Here is a 17,477-nt window from a genome sequence, read left to right as displayed (position 1 = left end):
TAGCATGGTCCAGAGGACTCCTTCAGTGTCCCTGTGCCTCCCACAGTCCTTCTGCAGAGTAGTTTAATTTCTGACCTGGTCAACACTTGTTTCTCCTGGGATTTCCTGAATTAACATCCTTCTGATGTGATGGGGCGGGGGGGAGCATGGGCAACTGCAGTGGCCAAGGGGATGTGGCCAGGGATGAAGGACCTGAGAGTTTCCAGTAGGTGTTGGTAGCTGTTCAGGTGACAAGTTAGACCTGAGCTCCTAACTCTGGATTGATTTATTCTTCTATAAGTTCTATCAGTATAAGATCTTAGGCAGCCTCAGACAAAATCTGTGTTTATAATTTATTTATATAAATGTTTAGCCAATGAAGAGATGTGGCATTTAAATGCAATCTACATAAGGTTTAGCAGGTCATTTTCGTCAATTAGAAGACTGAGAAAGGGAATAAACAGTGTATTTGGTATTTGTAATGGAAAACCTGTATTACAAATGGTAATTTAATCTGAATACTACTGAATTCCAATAACCTTCCAGTGTTTTTTTTTTTAACAGAGCTGTGAGTACATGGTTTATTAAACTCGTTTTATGCAGATAACAGCTTTATTTGGGAAGACTTACAAACAAGTCATACTCAAACAATTAAACACATTTCCATCTCTATGCTTCCAGTAATAGGAGTGTGAAAACCCCGCTAGCCATCTGTGACAGTCCCCAGGATTGCTGAGGATATTCAGCATACACTCTTTCCTTGCTCCGTGCCTCTATGTTAATGGTTCTGATCTTCCATTTTTACATCTTTCTAGCTATTGCTATAAATCCTTGAGCAGACACTCTTCCCCTGTTTGATCCATAGCCATGGTTTCGGTGATCTCCCCCCTCTGGGCTCTCTTAATGAGTGCTCAGTAGAAAAAATGAATTCTGCTCAAAACCCTCCACTGGATTTAGTCCCAGCTTCCTCCATGCCTGTCTTGTGACTGAGCCATGGTCTGTTCTTCTGTGCCTTTAGGAAGTCACAGACCGCTTGCTACCTGTGGACTAACAGCTGACCTAGGGGTTGGAGAAAGCCCACAAGCTGTCCAGGTTGCTGTCAGGTAGATTTCCCTTCCTGGGACTGATAGAGCTAAGCTCATATCTGTGCCAGATTCTTCTGTTAACTTAGCTGTAGATTTGTACCAGGTCTAAGTCAATCTTTTACAGAACAGGTTGTGTATTAGCAAAGAACTTGCATTGGTCAGTCAAGGCAAAACAAACATCCTTGCTGACTGCTACAGTGCTGAGCTTCTTTCAGGGGACTTTATCCTATCATGGCCACCTTGGTTTCTGACACCACCATATGTGAACTGATAACTGGGCTGATGTGCTTTAACCTTCTCCACTCTGATGCTCAGTGGGACTTCAGTGTTTTATATAGCATACGTGTGAGGAGCCTGTAGTTGATGGGCTAGCAGTGGTGCATAGACTCCTTTCATATTTTTTTTCCCATGGTACCATTTGACAACACTGGTTTGTGTTAATGGTGTGACCCATGAGAGGTGTTTGAAAGGCATGCTCAGCTCTGAGCAGAGGAGGGTTCTTCATCTCCTGCACACAGAGCACTGAACAGCTTTCATCAAGTAAAACTTTTTGTATCACCACTACCCTGCGCTTGTGAAATGGAGGCAAAAGCTCTGTGTCCTTGTATCATGAATGAATGGATGAATGTTCTTGGTCTTTGTCTCCCAGTCTTTTGGAAAGAGAAAAAAAAAAGCCTCTGAACAGCATTCAACTCCTAGCTTTTTCAAAAGAGCTACTTTAATGTAAGAGCAGAACATTTGCCTAAGAGGGTTTTAGTCCAAGAATGACTTTTCATATTTAATTGATCTGTATTGTTCAATTAGGGAGATGTATAATGCCCTCTGTTGTGCGTGTATAGCTGGAAGTAGAAATGAATGAAATATGAAGTACAGCAGAAGAGTAATTTCAAACAGAATTGGCTCCTAGCAATGTACAAAAGAGGATTTCAATCCAGGCCTTGATACATGGGAGTAAATATAAATTGTGTAAATACATCAGGCTGTTACCTATGACGTACTAATTATTTTGAATTATAGTATTTGTTCTTATTCTAGCCAGAATTCAGTAACCTTTTTGTTCCAAATCATATTTATAAACATTTCCAGCTCCCGAATTAACGTTTAAACATGTTTCAGTGTATTGTGCTTCTCTGGAACCTGCTTGTGTGGGCTCTGGAGCCCCCCATGATTTCCCAAGTACAGGTGTGCAGTTGAGCGTCGGGAGCACGCAGCAGCGTGACAATGCGTAGAGACGAGTGACACAATCCCACAGGGTGGCAGCACTCAACCCGCATCATCCGCACTGCTCCGGCTGCTGCTAGAGCAACTTCAGCTCCTGGCTTGTGTTCAGGCAGCCGGTGGGACATCGCATAGCGTATCCATTCCGCCCCGAGCAGAGCATAGCCGGGGAGCACCTTCAGCCAACCCTGGAATTACGGGAGTGCGCCCTTCCACATGGGCTGGGGAAAGAGCCAGTGCTGGCTTGCAGGGTTTTAGATGCGTATTGAATTTTATATCTATAACCCTAATCACAATTTCTATGGTGTAATTGTTTCAGGTTTCCTAATTGTGAGGAACCGGTACACAAATGCATCATTTTTCTCCTTGACGCATTTCTTTCACTGGGGCTGTGATTCTCTGTTGACCCACAAAGCTGTTCTGCCTCTCAGTTTCCCCCTCAGTTTCCCCCACTGCTGCTACACTCAGTGTTATACATCCTTACTGAAACACCCTGATGCAGCAGGTCCTCTTATGTTTTGGCTGACAGGTAAGGATTTTTGTGGCTTGCTCAGCATTACCCTCTCTTTGCTCTTCCCCAGGTCCTTTGGTTCCAGGACAAGATTATCAAGAAAACAAGAGATTCCTCTGTTGGATCCAGCACAGTCAGACTTACTGATAGAAAGCACCAATTATTCATGAAAAATGGTTTTAGACTTTGCAGAAATCAGTGTCCACTTTCAGTGGCCGCAGTTTGTGCATGGAAGTTGACCTGAAAGGTGCATGACACACAGGATAGTTTGTCTGGGTGCACTTCTCCTACTTCATGCTTTGTGTGAAGGCTTTTTGGGGATGTACATATATCTGTTAAGTATAGCTGGGTGTTAGTCCAGAAATCCACATGTCAGGAGAGATCTGCTGGCTGCTTTGCCAGCTCCATTTTCAGGCATCAAGGAGATGTCTGTTGTTGGGCAGGGAAAGCTCTGTGGGCAGGAAGGTTGGGCAGGCTCGATGGAAGGCAGTGAGCATCCTTCCCTCTCTGATTTCTGCTGCCCTTGTTTTCACATTGTTTGCCAACACTTCCTACAAGGAATATTAAATGAACATATCACACGTTGTTTTACTGGGGAGGCAGAGGTGGGAAAAGCATATAGAGAGCAATGCTGAGCATAAGGCTGCATTTTTCCTAGGGAGCACTAGTTATGCACTGGCTTAAATCAAAGAATTACTGGGCTGATTTCAGTGTTTGATGAGTCTCTGATAATTGCAGATGTAGAGGAAAAAAGCACTAGTCAAATACATCTGAGAATGAAGAGCAGAGAACATGGATTGACTCAATATTTTCTCTAGTCAAGTGGAAAAAAGGAAACCTAGTATGAGAAAGCTGGAAAGGTCAAACTAATTTGTACTTGTGTGATAATGGGTAATACCTCTATTGTTTATGAAGCTTGCAAAATCTTTCCGGAGTTAACCACTGTGATATATTTGATGGTGATTTTGAGAAATTAAAAATGAAGCAGCAATTGTTCCACCCTCTTCATGCCTTAATCTGTTTTGGTTTAGGATTCCTTTGAAAAGTCAGCTACTCTTTACAAATTAGTTGAGATGAGATTTAGTCAGTTCTTGTGACTGCAGTGTTCTGTGGCTGGAGGAAGGAGATCATTTTAAACAAAAAATGATTAATTGTGAGGTTGATAAGAGTAAGACTGAAAACCTGCCTGTCTCTTGCTGCTTAAGCATTCTGATTGTGTTCCCCTGTTTGTCTATTGCAGGAGTCTTTTCTGTTTATTTACTAAGGTAAGTGGAAACTTTCTAAGTGTGTACAGCTGCTGCTATTAAAATAGGAATAACTGGTGAGCTCCTAATGCCTCAAACTGCCTTCTGCTGCCTCAGTTATTCAGGCAGATTTGCAGCTTCCCTTAGTAGCCACTGGAAGTTGTGTGAATTTTTCTGGGATTCTGGTTTCTTTCCTGGGAGCAACAATGCTACCAAACTGCATAATTTTCCCTGAAACAATGGGGGGAGTATATGGGGAGTCCCTCCTGCCTCATATAGACCAAAAAGTGTAGGCTCCAGAGGAATTCATTTGCTAGGCTTATCGCTGAGACATTTAATATCTAGAATGATTTAGTGTATCAAATTCTGGAGTTTTGGGCTGAATGTAGCTGCATTCGTCATTGTTGCAGAACCTTGACAGTGAACAAAAGGTGCTGCAGGGAACCATAACTCACACAGCAAATTAATGGGCTCCCAGCTTTGCTTGCTCAGCTTAAATGGGAGCTGGGCATGGTGTGGTCTCACCGGCTGACGGCTTTCTGCAGCCAGTGTGCGGGTTAGGAGCTGCCATGTCTTTCATCCTTGGAGCGGATATTAAAGCATTGCCCTCCTGCCAACTGGCTGTGACTGGCATTTTTCACTTCTGAAGGTACTTCAGTATGGATGACTTGAAGGGGGGGAAAAACAACCCAGCTTGTTAGCTGTTAGGGGAGGATGGTGCAGTTGTTTTAACAGAAAATTTTTTTTTAGTGGGCACCTATTGGAGAAAAAATTGATTTGATTGAGAAGGCTTCATATACTCTTATGTCATACTGCAGAAAACATGAACCTATGAGCAGTGTGTCCAGTAACACTTACAGGCCACATACCACTACCGATAATTTTTGCTCCTGGAAACGTATGTGCATTGCAAGTTGATGTTTGATCACTGTCAAATGATAAGTTCTTGCAGTCTGGTCTGGGCTGACAGAGAGCTTTGTCCACAGACTGCTCTAAATCCCATGCAGGCTGTTTTAAACGAGAAATCTCTCCTGCATCCTCAGCAATACTTATGTTTTAGACTGCTGGCCATAGGAGGACTACAGCCCCTCATGTTCCTGGCCCTGATTATTTTTACTCTTTTTTTTTCTAGTTCTGCTACACTTACAGGTAGATGAACCCTGCTCCTGAAATGGTTTCCATCCTCTTTTAGTTCTCAAGTTACTGGGTGTGCTGAAAGGCAGGGAGGGCATAGCTCAGAAATATGGGATGAGGAGAGATGATACTGTGACATGACAGTTTTGTTGGTGGTGTGTTTTTAGGCAGGGTGGGTTCAGCCTGTTTGCAACCATCAGCAGCTCCTGAAACTTGGATGTGAACTGGAGTTGTTGAGCACTTCATTGCAGAGAGCTGACTGTACATTTGGTAACTGGCTTGATCACCCTCAAGGGCTTAGAAGTTAAACATGCAGCAATGCCTGAGATAGCAAATAGACAAGAGGGATAGTGAGGGGAATGGGTGGAGGTGCAGAGTGGTTTGAAGCTGCAGCTGGACTGCACCAAAAGGGCTTCAGAAAATGTGCAGAGTCGGGTAGCTGCTAAATACTGCCATTGCATGGTTTTGGCTATATCAGGCAGTTTTGTGAGCTCTGAACTTGCACTTCTGAAGCTCATTGTTTTGGCAGATTGATCAGCTGTCCAGAGCACCTTTTCAGAGCACTAAGCAGTTCAGTACACCTACATTTATTCCTTAAAGTGTGTGGGGGAAACACCAGAAACCAGGTAACCAGCTCTCACCCCAGGTTTATATATGAGCTGGAGATGCTCTTCTTCAGAAAACAAAACATCATGACTAATACGGTCTTTTTAAAAGCAAAGTGCATGATGCGTGCTTGAAACTAAGTCACTGAAATTGTGTCCTGGTATGCTCCGAGTATGTTGGGGTTATGCCATTACAGAGCTTTGCTAACAACATGGGTCAAGTGGGTTTGGTCGCTGCTCCTCTGTTACCTTTGTTTTGGGGTGGGTTGGTTTGTGGGTGAGTGGTGTAGGGTCTGGGTTGATTTTGGTTTGGTTTCAATCTTGATTATTTCCTTTGAAGAGCAAATGTCAAGGTCAGAGACAGTGTAAGTATAAAGTCCAACTGTACCGCATTATTGTACTGTCTCATCTGCTTTTCTACGTCAGTCTTCTGGACCACTGAAGTTAGAAACTTGACAGCATGTGGCAAAAGATGCCATTACTGAGCTCAGTAATATCTTCTGTTTTGTTCAATCTTGTGTAAGTGGGAGCTTGCAGAGGAGCAGCCTCAGGTGGTATGAATAAAGTCCTTACAGTAGATTAAGTGATACATCACAGCTCTTGTGCAAACATTATATGGAGGAGCCCACTTTGCAATAGCTAGAATAAATGGACAGAAGTGCAATGTTTGTATTACTGTTTATTTAATTACTTTAGATTTGCTTTGCTGTATACACTTGCCTGCACAGCTGTGCCTCCGAGCCTCTGCCTCCTCCTGACTCATCTGTGCTGAGCAGGAGTGAAGGAGATGGAAGGTCCTTAAAGAAACTGGGACAGCTACAGGCTTTGTCGCCTCTTTGCTTTGGCAGATGAAAGGCATGGGAGTTACAGAGGAGGTGGAAAAAGGGTGAAGAGTAGGGGGGATGGCAAGAGAACTGCAAAAGGCTGGGAAAATATCCTTCCTTTTGATTCTTCCTTTTTCCTCTATTCAGACTCTTCTGTCATTTAGTGCTTTGGTGGCTCCATTCATATGGTGGCTTATGCAATGTCGCTCATGCAGATAGCAGGAAGAACGATGTCCCATAGAAAACTGAGGTATGAATTCTTCTGCTCTGCCAGCACAATCTAAAGAAGACTTGACAAAAAACCTGTCTGGTGGGTCTGCTGCGAAAAGGGCTCTCTTGATTCAGCAGAGGAGGGATTGACACTGGTTATTGGACCATCCTGTTCCTCTGTCCCCAGGGACCTCTCTCCTGGCTGCCAAGGGATGAGTTCACCCCTTCTGCCTGAAGAAGACCTCTAGCACAGCTGTCTCTGTTTTGGTTCAGGAGGAAGATCCTGCAAATCCTATTTTAAAAGCATTTGACCTGGCACTGGACTGGTCACCAAATCTAAGCCAGCCTTGGGACCAAATCCTCAGCTGTTACGCTGCTGTCTTTTCCCTTTATTTTAACATGTCAGGAAATTGTGAGATTCGTGGTGTAAGGGTACTGTTTTGTGGACCAGCAAATGCTTCCAGTCATTCCCAGTGTATTCAGGGACAGCAGGGCTACTTCTGATAGCCTTCTTGCTATCAGCATGCATGGCATCTCAGAACCATTTTATTATTATGATTATTATTGTATTTTAGAGCCATTACCTAAAATATGGAATCAGTGCCCCTAGAAAAGTGGATTTTCCTTTCCTGGATAGCTAATTTTATTTCACTCAAGAAAATTTGATTCGTATTTCTGAAACATTGCCACTAAACAGCTTTCTAAGCAGAGTTGCAGTGCAAGACCAAATTAGATTTGTGTAGGGAGAAGGGAAATATTGTTGTCACAAGTGACCAAAGGGGTTGAAATGAAAATAATCTTATATATGAAACTTAAATTGAGTTCAGAGATTACGGAGATAGCATAGTTCTATACATGGGAAATCCCATCTGTCAAAAATACTCTTCAGGGTCACGTTTTAAAATGGCATTTGTAGTTGTGGATCATCTGGCATCCAGCTCTGGCAGACCTGGGATGTCAGCCTCATGCATTACTATGGCACAGATATTGCAAAGTAGTTTGGGCTGGAGAAGTCTGCTCAATAATATATATATATATATATATATATATAAATAAAAAGGTGGTGGAATGCTCTTCAAGGATTTATAAACTCCTTCACATATTGTGCCAGTCTGAAATGGCCCATACTGTCTGTCTCAACGCCTTTTGAATAAGACTCTGAAATTTAGACCAGGCTATAGCTAAGCCCAATGTCTGCAGGAGAAAATACCTTGTGAAGTTCTGCAGTTTGAAGTAGAAGCAGTTTGACTCAAACTTGAGAACTTATTTGACCTTAATTACTGTAGTCTCTGAATGGACTTAAAATTTCACGTCTTTAATTAGCCTTGTGGAATTCTCCCATGCTGTTTTATTGGAGATGAAGAACTGAGATGCACATGCTATGATGGTGAGAGATACAGACATATTTAGGCCCTTCCGTTTCTAGTAAGCTTTACCCAAATTGTTTGAATTTTAAGGTACTGATTGTTACAAATAATATGTTTATGGCAGAGGAGAAACTTCAACACTGACTTCTTATCTCCCATAGACTGCATCAAAACTGTGTCTTATGCTTAAAGCAGATTTAATTATTTTTGCATCTGTGTTTTTGCTTTGGATCAGTCCTTCCCAACTGCATGGGATTCAGGGTCTCTGAATACTTTCTTTAAAACTACCAATACCTGGGACTTACAGGATTTTTTTGAAAATGTAACCAAGTATGATTTAGCTGTCTAAACCACTGGATAGACCGAAGCATTCACATAGAAATACTTCAAAATATCTGTACTAATGTAATGTCATCCATTAGTATTGTGCAAAATGTAAAATATCATGCAATGTTTAGATCCAGCTGCAGTGAATCCTCTATAACTATACTGACAGTATCTAAATTTAGTAACTAATTAAATTCCATGCCACAGAAGAATGCATTCCTCCACTGCAATCCACTTTGTGTAAGGATGAAGATTGTGTATTATCTATACTTCTATTTTTACATAATGTAGTATATTTTTGCATATATATTAGCTATATACCTGTGTCTTCTGAATTTCTGCATCTGCATTTCAGCATCTTTGCTGAAAATGAGTCAGGGACCCTGGGTGAGGCAGGCTGAATGTGAGCAGGGGCTGAGGCTCAGCCGCCCTCAAGTCTGGCTTATGGCCATGAAGCTGGGGGAGACTGTCTCCCTTCCCTCAGCATTCATTATCTCACATCTGCACACTGCTGTCCAGCTGTGACCCGCTGGTGTGATAGCTGCCGATGGAGGTCTGAGCCCAGGGGGCCACCAGGGTGGCAATGACCATGCCCTGCGCAACTGGCTCTGGATTTGTCCTGACTGCTCAGAGCATCCTTCATCCACAACCGAAACAACTCTTTTCACTGAAAAAGCCAATTCACACATTTTCTTTTCCAGCCACTTCACAGACCAAGCCTCTGGCTGTGGAAGACTCCAGCTTGAAGACTGATGAAATCAAGTGTGTACCCAAGCCTCTGCAGAATCAGGGCCAAATGCTTTAAATAATTGATGGACTGCTTTATTTCTTTAGCCTTTCCAAAGTAAACTGGGTTTCAGATAAACATGAGCTGACTTAGATGTTTAGTTGGGGGGGGAAAAAGAAGCCCTTTGAATTGCACTGATTTCCCACAGGATTAACTTGGGACCAGGAAAAAATAACTTCTTCAGCCTCTTCCTTATTTCCTTCTTTCTAACCAAACAGGGTTTTTTGCCTTTTTTTTATTTTTTTTTCTGTTCAGGTTTTTTTAATTATTTCATAGAAAAAAAAAATCTCTTAAATTGAACATATAATCTGAAAGGGGGAGGGGAGAAAATTTGCCCTTAGTATTTATGAACTAAAGTTAGCTGACTGTCCCAAAGGTATTTTGATTTTGAAAAATGTATGTGGAATTTTGGTAAATATTTATAAATTAATAATACAACTAAAATAGATGCATTTCCTCTACTACTTCCCGGTGAGTGTGAGACAGTGAAAACGAATTGGAAGTTACTGACACAAGTGTTGTGTAGGTTTAGAAGAAAAGGCGAGTGGAGGCAAAAAGAGTAAATAATGAAAGAGAAGTAGATAATGAGCATCCATGTTTTGATTGCTAAATAGTACTGTGGTCTTGTAGACTAGTTTATAGGAAGGATGTCATTTGTACAGCAGGATATGGAATAAAGTAGAATTGGTTTGTTTAAAAGCAGGCAGGAAATGTCTGTCTGTTTTGGATGGCTCCTCATATTCCACTTTTGCAAATGGCTAAGTATATTAGCAGAAAACAGAAGTGTGGCAGAAATAGTAGAGTTATACTGGGCTTCAGGGGGAGGAAGCTGCAGCAGAAAAAAGGATGTGTAGTAGTCCAGAGAAGCATTGCTTTTTTGGAAACTTCACTTTGAGCAATTTCTTTCTCCAGTGGAAAATGTGAACGTAATAAGTACTCCTGAGAATTGAGTTATAACTGTTTATTTTTACTAATGATACAGCATACCAAATTGTGAAAAATTCTGAAAGCTACATTGGACAAATTCATAGCAGAAAATAAGCTTTGACCCAAAATGCTGGGCCTTTTTTTCTGTCATTTTTATAATCATTTTACTCTTTGGGTCATATTATGTGTCATATTATGTGTCTCCTTCTTATACTTTTTTCTGAATCTGAACTTATTTAGGTATTGTAAAACAGCCTTTGAGGTGACTTCGTGGCTTTGGGAAGTGAGTAAAGCGGTGGTGTGTTGGTAGGATGAGTGGCCTGGGCTGTTGATTTGGGAGAGCATTTCCAGCCCTCAGCTGTGGTGGCACAGTGGGACAGACACACATTATCGTTGGTCACAGTTAAGTTTCGTAAATTCTTAAATACCTTCCACATGGTAGCAACACTGCTGACACAAATACGAAAGCACTGAGAAGTTTTTTTAAGACCAATATTCATAGCTGAAAATGAATTCCTGCTGTTGTCAACCCATTCATTATCTTCTTCATGAAGAAAAAGGAGATTCAGCCTTCTGCTGTGAAGGTTCTCCCATCCGTTCATCTCCTCAGCCACTGTCACTCATCCCCTTCATTTCTGAACCTTATCATTTTGTATTCCAGATATTGGATTTGATCCATCCATCAACTGTCAGTAACATGTCAGAGACTCTGGACACTTCCAAATATATTTTTTGGGCAGGTCCTGCCAGAAGAGAGGATATTGTGCAGAGAGGGCTGGACAAATAACAGACTTGATCCGTTTTTACTCTACTTCATCTTCAGATTAGCCTTTTTCACTGCTTTCCCTCACAAGAGAACCTGAGAATTTGGTAATTTCTGATTTGTGAGGAATCTGTGGGTTTATTTCTATGGGTAGACAAATGCTCCCATTTCAAACTGTTTTGACAAAACACGTAAGGGAAAACTCTGCTCTCCACTGCACAAATAAAAAGGAGGGTGAAACTTTTCCTGTTGTATTTCTTCAGCTGAACTTGATAATAATACTTAGAAAGATGTTTCCATGGTGAACATAGAAAAATCAAATTGGAAAACTACTTTCTTTTGTGTATTTGCTGCTGTGTTTTTTTTTTTTCCAATGGTCACTGTTCTGCACATTTAACAGTCATTATCCACACCTTCTAGCTAGAGAATACATTTACATATTTTAAATCAGCATTAGCAGGGAAAAATCCATGATTTGCCTGGGGCTGCTTATGATTTTACTGTTGAAATGCTCAGGATATCCTCAGTGGGATCTGTCAGAAGGGTCTCTTCTAGCAGACAGCTTTGCTTATTTGATAACTTTGGGTATTGACTCCTTAGGTCACCTGTTTCTTACTTAGGTTATATTACATTTCTGTTCCTTTTATTGCAAAAGTGCAAAATTAAAACCTGGTAGCAAGCAGTTTATTGCTGTATTCTTTTTTTTTTTTTTTTTTTTTAATTCTCTTGATGGAGCCTCATGGAGTACATTCCGTGCCAGTTTACCAAGCACTTTCTCCTATTTCTTTTCCTTGAAGAGAAAGTTTCTGGTTTGAAAGCAGTAATACAGATTATTCAGAGCCGTACTAGTGGGCTAACTGATGCATTTGGGATGCAGATGGATTTCTATCGTCATTTTCTCCATCTTTCCCATTCAGATCAGCTCTTACTGCAGCCTGGCTCTTTATGTCCTCCATGAGTGTGACAGTGAGCCCTTAGCTCTAGTACTGCAGCCCTGATCCCCATGACTTCATACCTAAAGCACTGGGGATGGGCCTGGCAGCATCCAACCATTCTCTGTTTGACATCTTATTATTTTCATTCCATGGGAGAGAAAATGTCATGGTGTCATCATGAGAACCTATTACTCCTCTGTGCCTTTCTCCAGGTCATTTTTGTATTAGTCACAGGAGGCTGCAGCCTGGGGAGTGTGCTCCTGCCTGCTCCTTCCTGTTCCCACTCACTGGGAAGTGTTTCCTGCACTTGTTCTCACTGGAATCACGCCAGTTGTTGCTTTTTTGCATTGTTTCATTTTAGTTGTATGCTGAAATCCTGCTCTTGTTCCATCTCCAGTAATTAATTAATCCAATTTCCATTGTAAATTTAACTTGAGCTCAGGAAGAATTTGCCAGCCCTGCCAAAGTGCTGACATGTGTTTTACCAGATATTTCTTATGAAAGTCATTCAAAATAATTCCCAGATAAAAGTCAAGTGCAGTGAAAAAATGCTTAAAATAATCTTAAGTGGCCCTGAATATTTAGTTGTGTTGATGAATAATGGAGAATGTGTTCCAGAGAAAAAGGATGCAAGATTATTATTAATTTTCCTTAAATTGCTTTGCCAGAATATTGGTTTTGGCCTTACAGCAGGAGATACTCAGCATTTTGCAAAGCAGTGAAATCTCTAGATGAAGAGATACAGTATAATATGATTAAATACCTGAACTTATGAGTGACCTCAAACCTTGTTGAGTTGGTGCCTTGGGGGCAATGTTACACTCGACTAGATGCACTGAGGATGAATTTGGAGCTTTTATCCAGTATACATAGCAACTTTCTGTTGCTAAACATGGAAAAATGTAGAAAAATAAGTAAATTATATCTATTTACAACCTATATGTGTAATCTGAAAGTGGTACCATCATCTGTGCTCAAGCAGCAGTCATGCCACAGTGGCGTGGGACCGTTGCCACTCTCATAGGCTGTCCTTTTAAATGAGTGTCACTGTTGTCTGACAACATTTAAAATATTACCTTGTTAAATATTGCCTGTTTAATATACATTTCTGTGTAATTTGATAAATGGGTTTCTTTAGTTTAATGTGGAAGAGAAGCTAAATGCGTTAGTAAATGTTAATGTGTCCGTGTTCTTGCTAGATAACTAGTTGCCCTTGGGACAGTATCAATAAGTGGCATTTATATGATATTATGAATGTGTTAATTATGTGAGGACAAAATAAGGAGTAAGCAAAGGTCAAGGACACATGCAGTTTCCCCAGGAATACACATTGAATAGCTTCTAATATTGAAGTCATTACTGTTATTGAATATTCAGTGTAATTTAAATTATGTGCATTATTTTGATTGCTTGTATTTTTAGGCTAGAAGATACTGAGCAACTTCAAGGGTTGTACAAATGTTTCGTTACAGAATTTAGCAAAACTTCAGCAGTAGCTGGGCAATGTTTTCTATATACATTGGTCAACTGTCAGGTGGAATTTGTTTGAGATGTAATCTTGTGATGTTTTTCTTTCCTAAAATTGAAATGAAGGAAATTAAATATGGCCATACTGGCTATTAAACGGCTGAATCTTGAAACTCAATGCAAATCAAAACAAAATGCTCTTGAGACTGTAAATACTCAACTTTGCCCTAGTTCTCTGGGCTGTTCATTGTCAATGGAGTTTTAAGAAGCGATGCCATTTAGCATGCTGGAGATTTCAGTCTATGCTTTTTTACCTCAAAGAATAGGTATGAATACCTCTTTGGGAGGGACCCTTCTTAAATTCAATTCTTGTGACATGAGGCAAGAGGAAAACCTAGCTGATCAATACAGCCATTAATTAGAAAGAAAGGTTCAGCCATGATTTTTACTTCTAAACTTTTACGTATTGACATCTGGCAAAACAGTTAAGAAGTCAATAAGGATCTAAAAGTTACTGTATTGTGAGGTTGCACATTGAGAAACAGCAATTAAGCCTTCCCTGTCTCCTAGGACCTCCTTTCGCAGGTGTCTGGAAGCATCTCGCTACCAGACAAGATGCTGTTCATATATGAAATATTCATGTTATGACATCAAAGCATGTTGCATATTATTTCAGTATGGTAGGCTGAAACTAGATTCACATTTTGTTTATAAATGCCTGTCAGAGTTGCTAAATCAGTTTGTCCTTGCTGTCTTGAAATTGTGTCAGCTTGAATTTCCTTCATGCTGCATATTGTTTTGGGCAGACACATTACTCCTATATTTAAGATGGAGTGCCTCCTACTCTTTAAATAAAGGTGAAAGAGCCCAACAATTAAGATTATTTAAAAGCCTTTCTGTGGTGGCAGCTTGTACCCCTTTTAAAGTGATACGGCAGCTACTAAGTGCTGATGTGTTGTGATTTTGCTTCCCCCCTTGTGCAAGTATTGTGCATATGGTGTGTTAGATATTATTTGATAGTTGTAGGGTATGTAACAAAGCATTCTAGAGTCTAGTGCTAATGATAGATAAGCTTTGAGTACTGGATTATGAGAGTTCCTCAGTACAGCTGAAGAAGGATCAGATGATTTCAGTGGTTTCAAGTGTCCTGCAAATGTGAAGCTTAGGTTGTGGATGCCTCGTCTATGGGGCATGGGCAACTGCATCCTTCAGACTGGGTCAGTGGATCCAAGGGGAAATCAGGGCAGAGCCTTGATCTTTAGTCTGTGAGCTGTCTGTTATAGTGGTTGCATGACACAAAACCCAAGGAGCAGCAGTGCTGGGCTCCTACTGACCACTCTGACGTGCAAAAGCATCTGACAAGGCTGTGACCTGGTCCTTTAAATCAGTAAGCAGGGGAATTAATTCACTGTTAGCTTTTTTTGGCACTGTAATATTCCATTCATGCATAAATAATCTCATTTTAGTTATCCTGTTGCTAAAAAAACCTAGCTTCTGTCCCCAGTCTACCAGACATTTGCATTAGGAAATGTCCTGTCAGGGAAGCTACACATGCTTAAAAACATCTATTATTTTCGTCCTTGCCTCTCTCCTGTGTTGTCACCCAGCCTGCACCTGCAGCTGCCTCCTGCCTGCAAGCATTGCTGCACTGCTCAAGGGTCTGCAGTTTTAGACAATAGTTATACTCAGAAGCCACTTTATCTTTCTTATTATTTCCTTTTTTTTTCTTTTCAATTAACACCAGCTTTTAAAACTTCAACCTGTCCACTTTACTGTTCTACTACTGCACCAAGCCTGCTGCTGAAGTTTGTAATGCAAAGTCCCACTGTTGTGATTTTTCTCTGGTTTTCCTGCCCAACCTGACTTGACATTTCATTGACTATAATTATGTAGTAACAGAATATTACAATATATAATAATAATGTAGACTCATAGAATCAACTAGGTTGGAAAAAACCTGTAAGATCTTCATATACAACCATTATATTTATTTCATCAAATATAATCCAAACAAGCATAGCAACTGGGGCATAAATCCTTTGGATTACTCTCAGCAATAGCTCATGGGTTCTCTAGGAGGTCTGGAGTGAGGTATAGAGGCTTGGAGATGTACAGATCCAGCACAGCCCCTCCCAGGGTTTGTTCCAGGTATGGGGTTTGTTAGGTGTTGCATCAGCTCCTGCACCCCCTGTGTCTAACTCGGCTCTCGTAATTTGTCTCCTGCTATATACCGTGATATCTTTTCAAGATCCCTGAAGTGCCTGTGTGCCTCCTTGGCATGCTCCCAGTTGTTTTCAAGGACCTGCTTTTAAGATAAAATCGCATCTGCAAAGCTCCAGCTTTGACAAAACCTCCGTACTGCTCTTTTTGTAAAGTGAGGCTCTCGTGATGAGCTTCTGCATTTTCCATTAGGAGAGACGCTTTCCAAAAAGATTTTCTTTGAATGATTTTCTGATAGCTGGCAATCTCCTGAATCATTTCTTATACAGAAACTGTTCTTCAAGGTGTTTTGTTCTGGTAACTGCCACCAAGCTTCGTTTGTCACATTTTCCAGCCTGTAACTTGGAAAACGGTGGTGTCCATAGGTTCTGGCTTGAGGGGCCGGCATTGTGTTTCTTGCTGTGAAGAAGTGGACAGGTCACCTCATTTTTTTTCTGTGCCTTGGTATTTTTCTGCCTGGCTTTTTTTTCACTGTGTATGTTCCTTTGGGGTCCGATAGTGTTTGAGCTTGAGCAATGTGGCTGATCTGAGCTCTGTTTCAGTCCAATGATAAATAGTTAATTTTGGAGGTTTAGGTTGACAGCAAGCCACCTTGGAGTGTCAGACTGTGAGACTTTGGTTTCCTTCTATAATCAGATAAGGAACAGATATTTCCTGTAAATCCTCCCCTAGTATTCAAGTCCTACCATTAGAGCATTAAGTCAGATACATGACACCCAATTTCAGAGTAATTCCTGAGGAAAAAGCACATTATATTTTTTAATGGGCTTCCCAGGACTGACTTTATTTCTCCTGATGAATATGAATTCCAGCAAATTCATCTGAATTCTGACCTTTGAATACACAGAAGCTTTTTTTTAAAAGCAAGAATGTAGTGCTTAAAACTATGTAGTGTCCACATGAATGTCCTCACCTCTTCCCTTAAAATCCCCGTAGAATGCAAGAATAGAACTCTTTTAAGTGTTCCTAAAATTCTTCTTTGTATTTACTATGAACTACTTGCATATTATAGAAATCCTATTCATGTCAACCCTACCAGTGCAGACCTTTTCTTTTCAAATGGCTTTATTTGGATTCTGTGCTCCACACAATGTCATCACGTCTCTTCGTCTCCTTTTCTTCTGATTACCAAGTAACGTGAAGCAGATCGGAGAAACTTCTTGTAATGTACTGTGGGGTTCAATATAACAGGTTTTCCAAAGCAACGTGGTTGAATAAATATCCATTGAATAACTGGAGAATGCATTCATATTCTTTTTATTTTGATTTATGTTCTATCTTCCTACCTGTGCATCTTCAAGAGTAATTGCCAGTTTTCACCTCCTACAGAGAAAGTATAATAGAGCTGAAGAATAAGTAAAATATGCTCTGTTTCTCTCTCTCCCTTTTGTAAGGGAACCTTTATATTCTTACCCATGTGTACACTAATAATCTGCTAACTGGAAATCATAACCTCATTCTCAGCTGGACTTGCTGTTGTAAGGATCTACTTGTATGCTTTCTGTGTTTCCTTTCCTCATGACACTTGCCAGCTGGAGACCTGTGCATAAAGCCCATTCTCCTTTATGAAATAAGTCCATCCAATGGCAATGTAGCAAAGGTGTCCCAAATGAATATGAAGGTTGGAGCTAGTATGTTCCCCTATTATAGACATCATATTCCCATGCACTGCTGATCTGATAGCAGCCAGACTATATGTCAAGCATTTTAATGATCCCGCCAGTACAGCATCTATTGGAGGATTACTATACAGTCTGCCTGTCATGGTAGCAAATTCCTTTCTGTTGTCTGATACAGGATGCTGTTAGGGGTGGCTGCAGTGTGAAATATCTGTGTGTTGGTAAAATACCGCATTAGATTTGGAAACACATGAA

The 17,477-nt window shown here is 40.8% G+C and overlaps 1 protein-coding gene and 1 long non-coding RNA gene across 3 annotated transcripts in view; one reads left to right on the top strand and one right to left on the bottom strand.

Annotated features, from left to right (window-relative positions):
• The window catches only part of LOC133270495 (contactin-4), a 338,999-nt gene that overhangs the window by 5,105 nt on the left and 316,417 nt on the right, over nucleotides 1-17,477 (top strand). The gene's annotated exons all lie outside the window — the stretch shown is intronic.
• On the bottom strand, nucleotides 3,298-5,771 carry LOC133270712 (uncharacterized). Its single transcript, XR_009743875.1, has 3 exons — nucleotides 5,723-5,771; nucleotides 5,413-5,493; nucleotides 3,298-3,344 (listed from the first exon to the last, which is right to left on the bottom strand). It is a non-coding gene; the product is annotated as an uncharacterized LOC133270712 (long non-coding RNA).

The sequence above is a fragment of the Pezoporus flaviventris genome, unplaced genomic scaffold (assembly GCF_033815535.1).
Source record: "Pezoporus flaviventris isolate CSIRO_AGI_PZ_B2104156 unplaced genomic scaffold, CSIRO_AGI_Pfla_v1 ptg000021l, whole genome shotgun sequence".
Lineage (NCBI taxonomy): Eukaryota > Metazoa > Chordata > Aves > Psittaciformes > Psittacidae > Pezoporus > Pezoporus flaviventris.
This window is presented reverse-complemented; position numbering and strand designations above follow the sequence as displayed.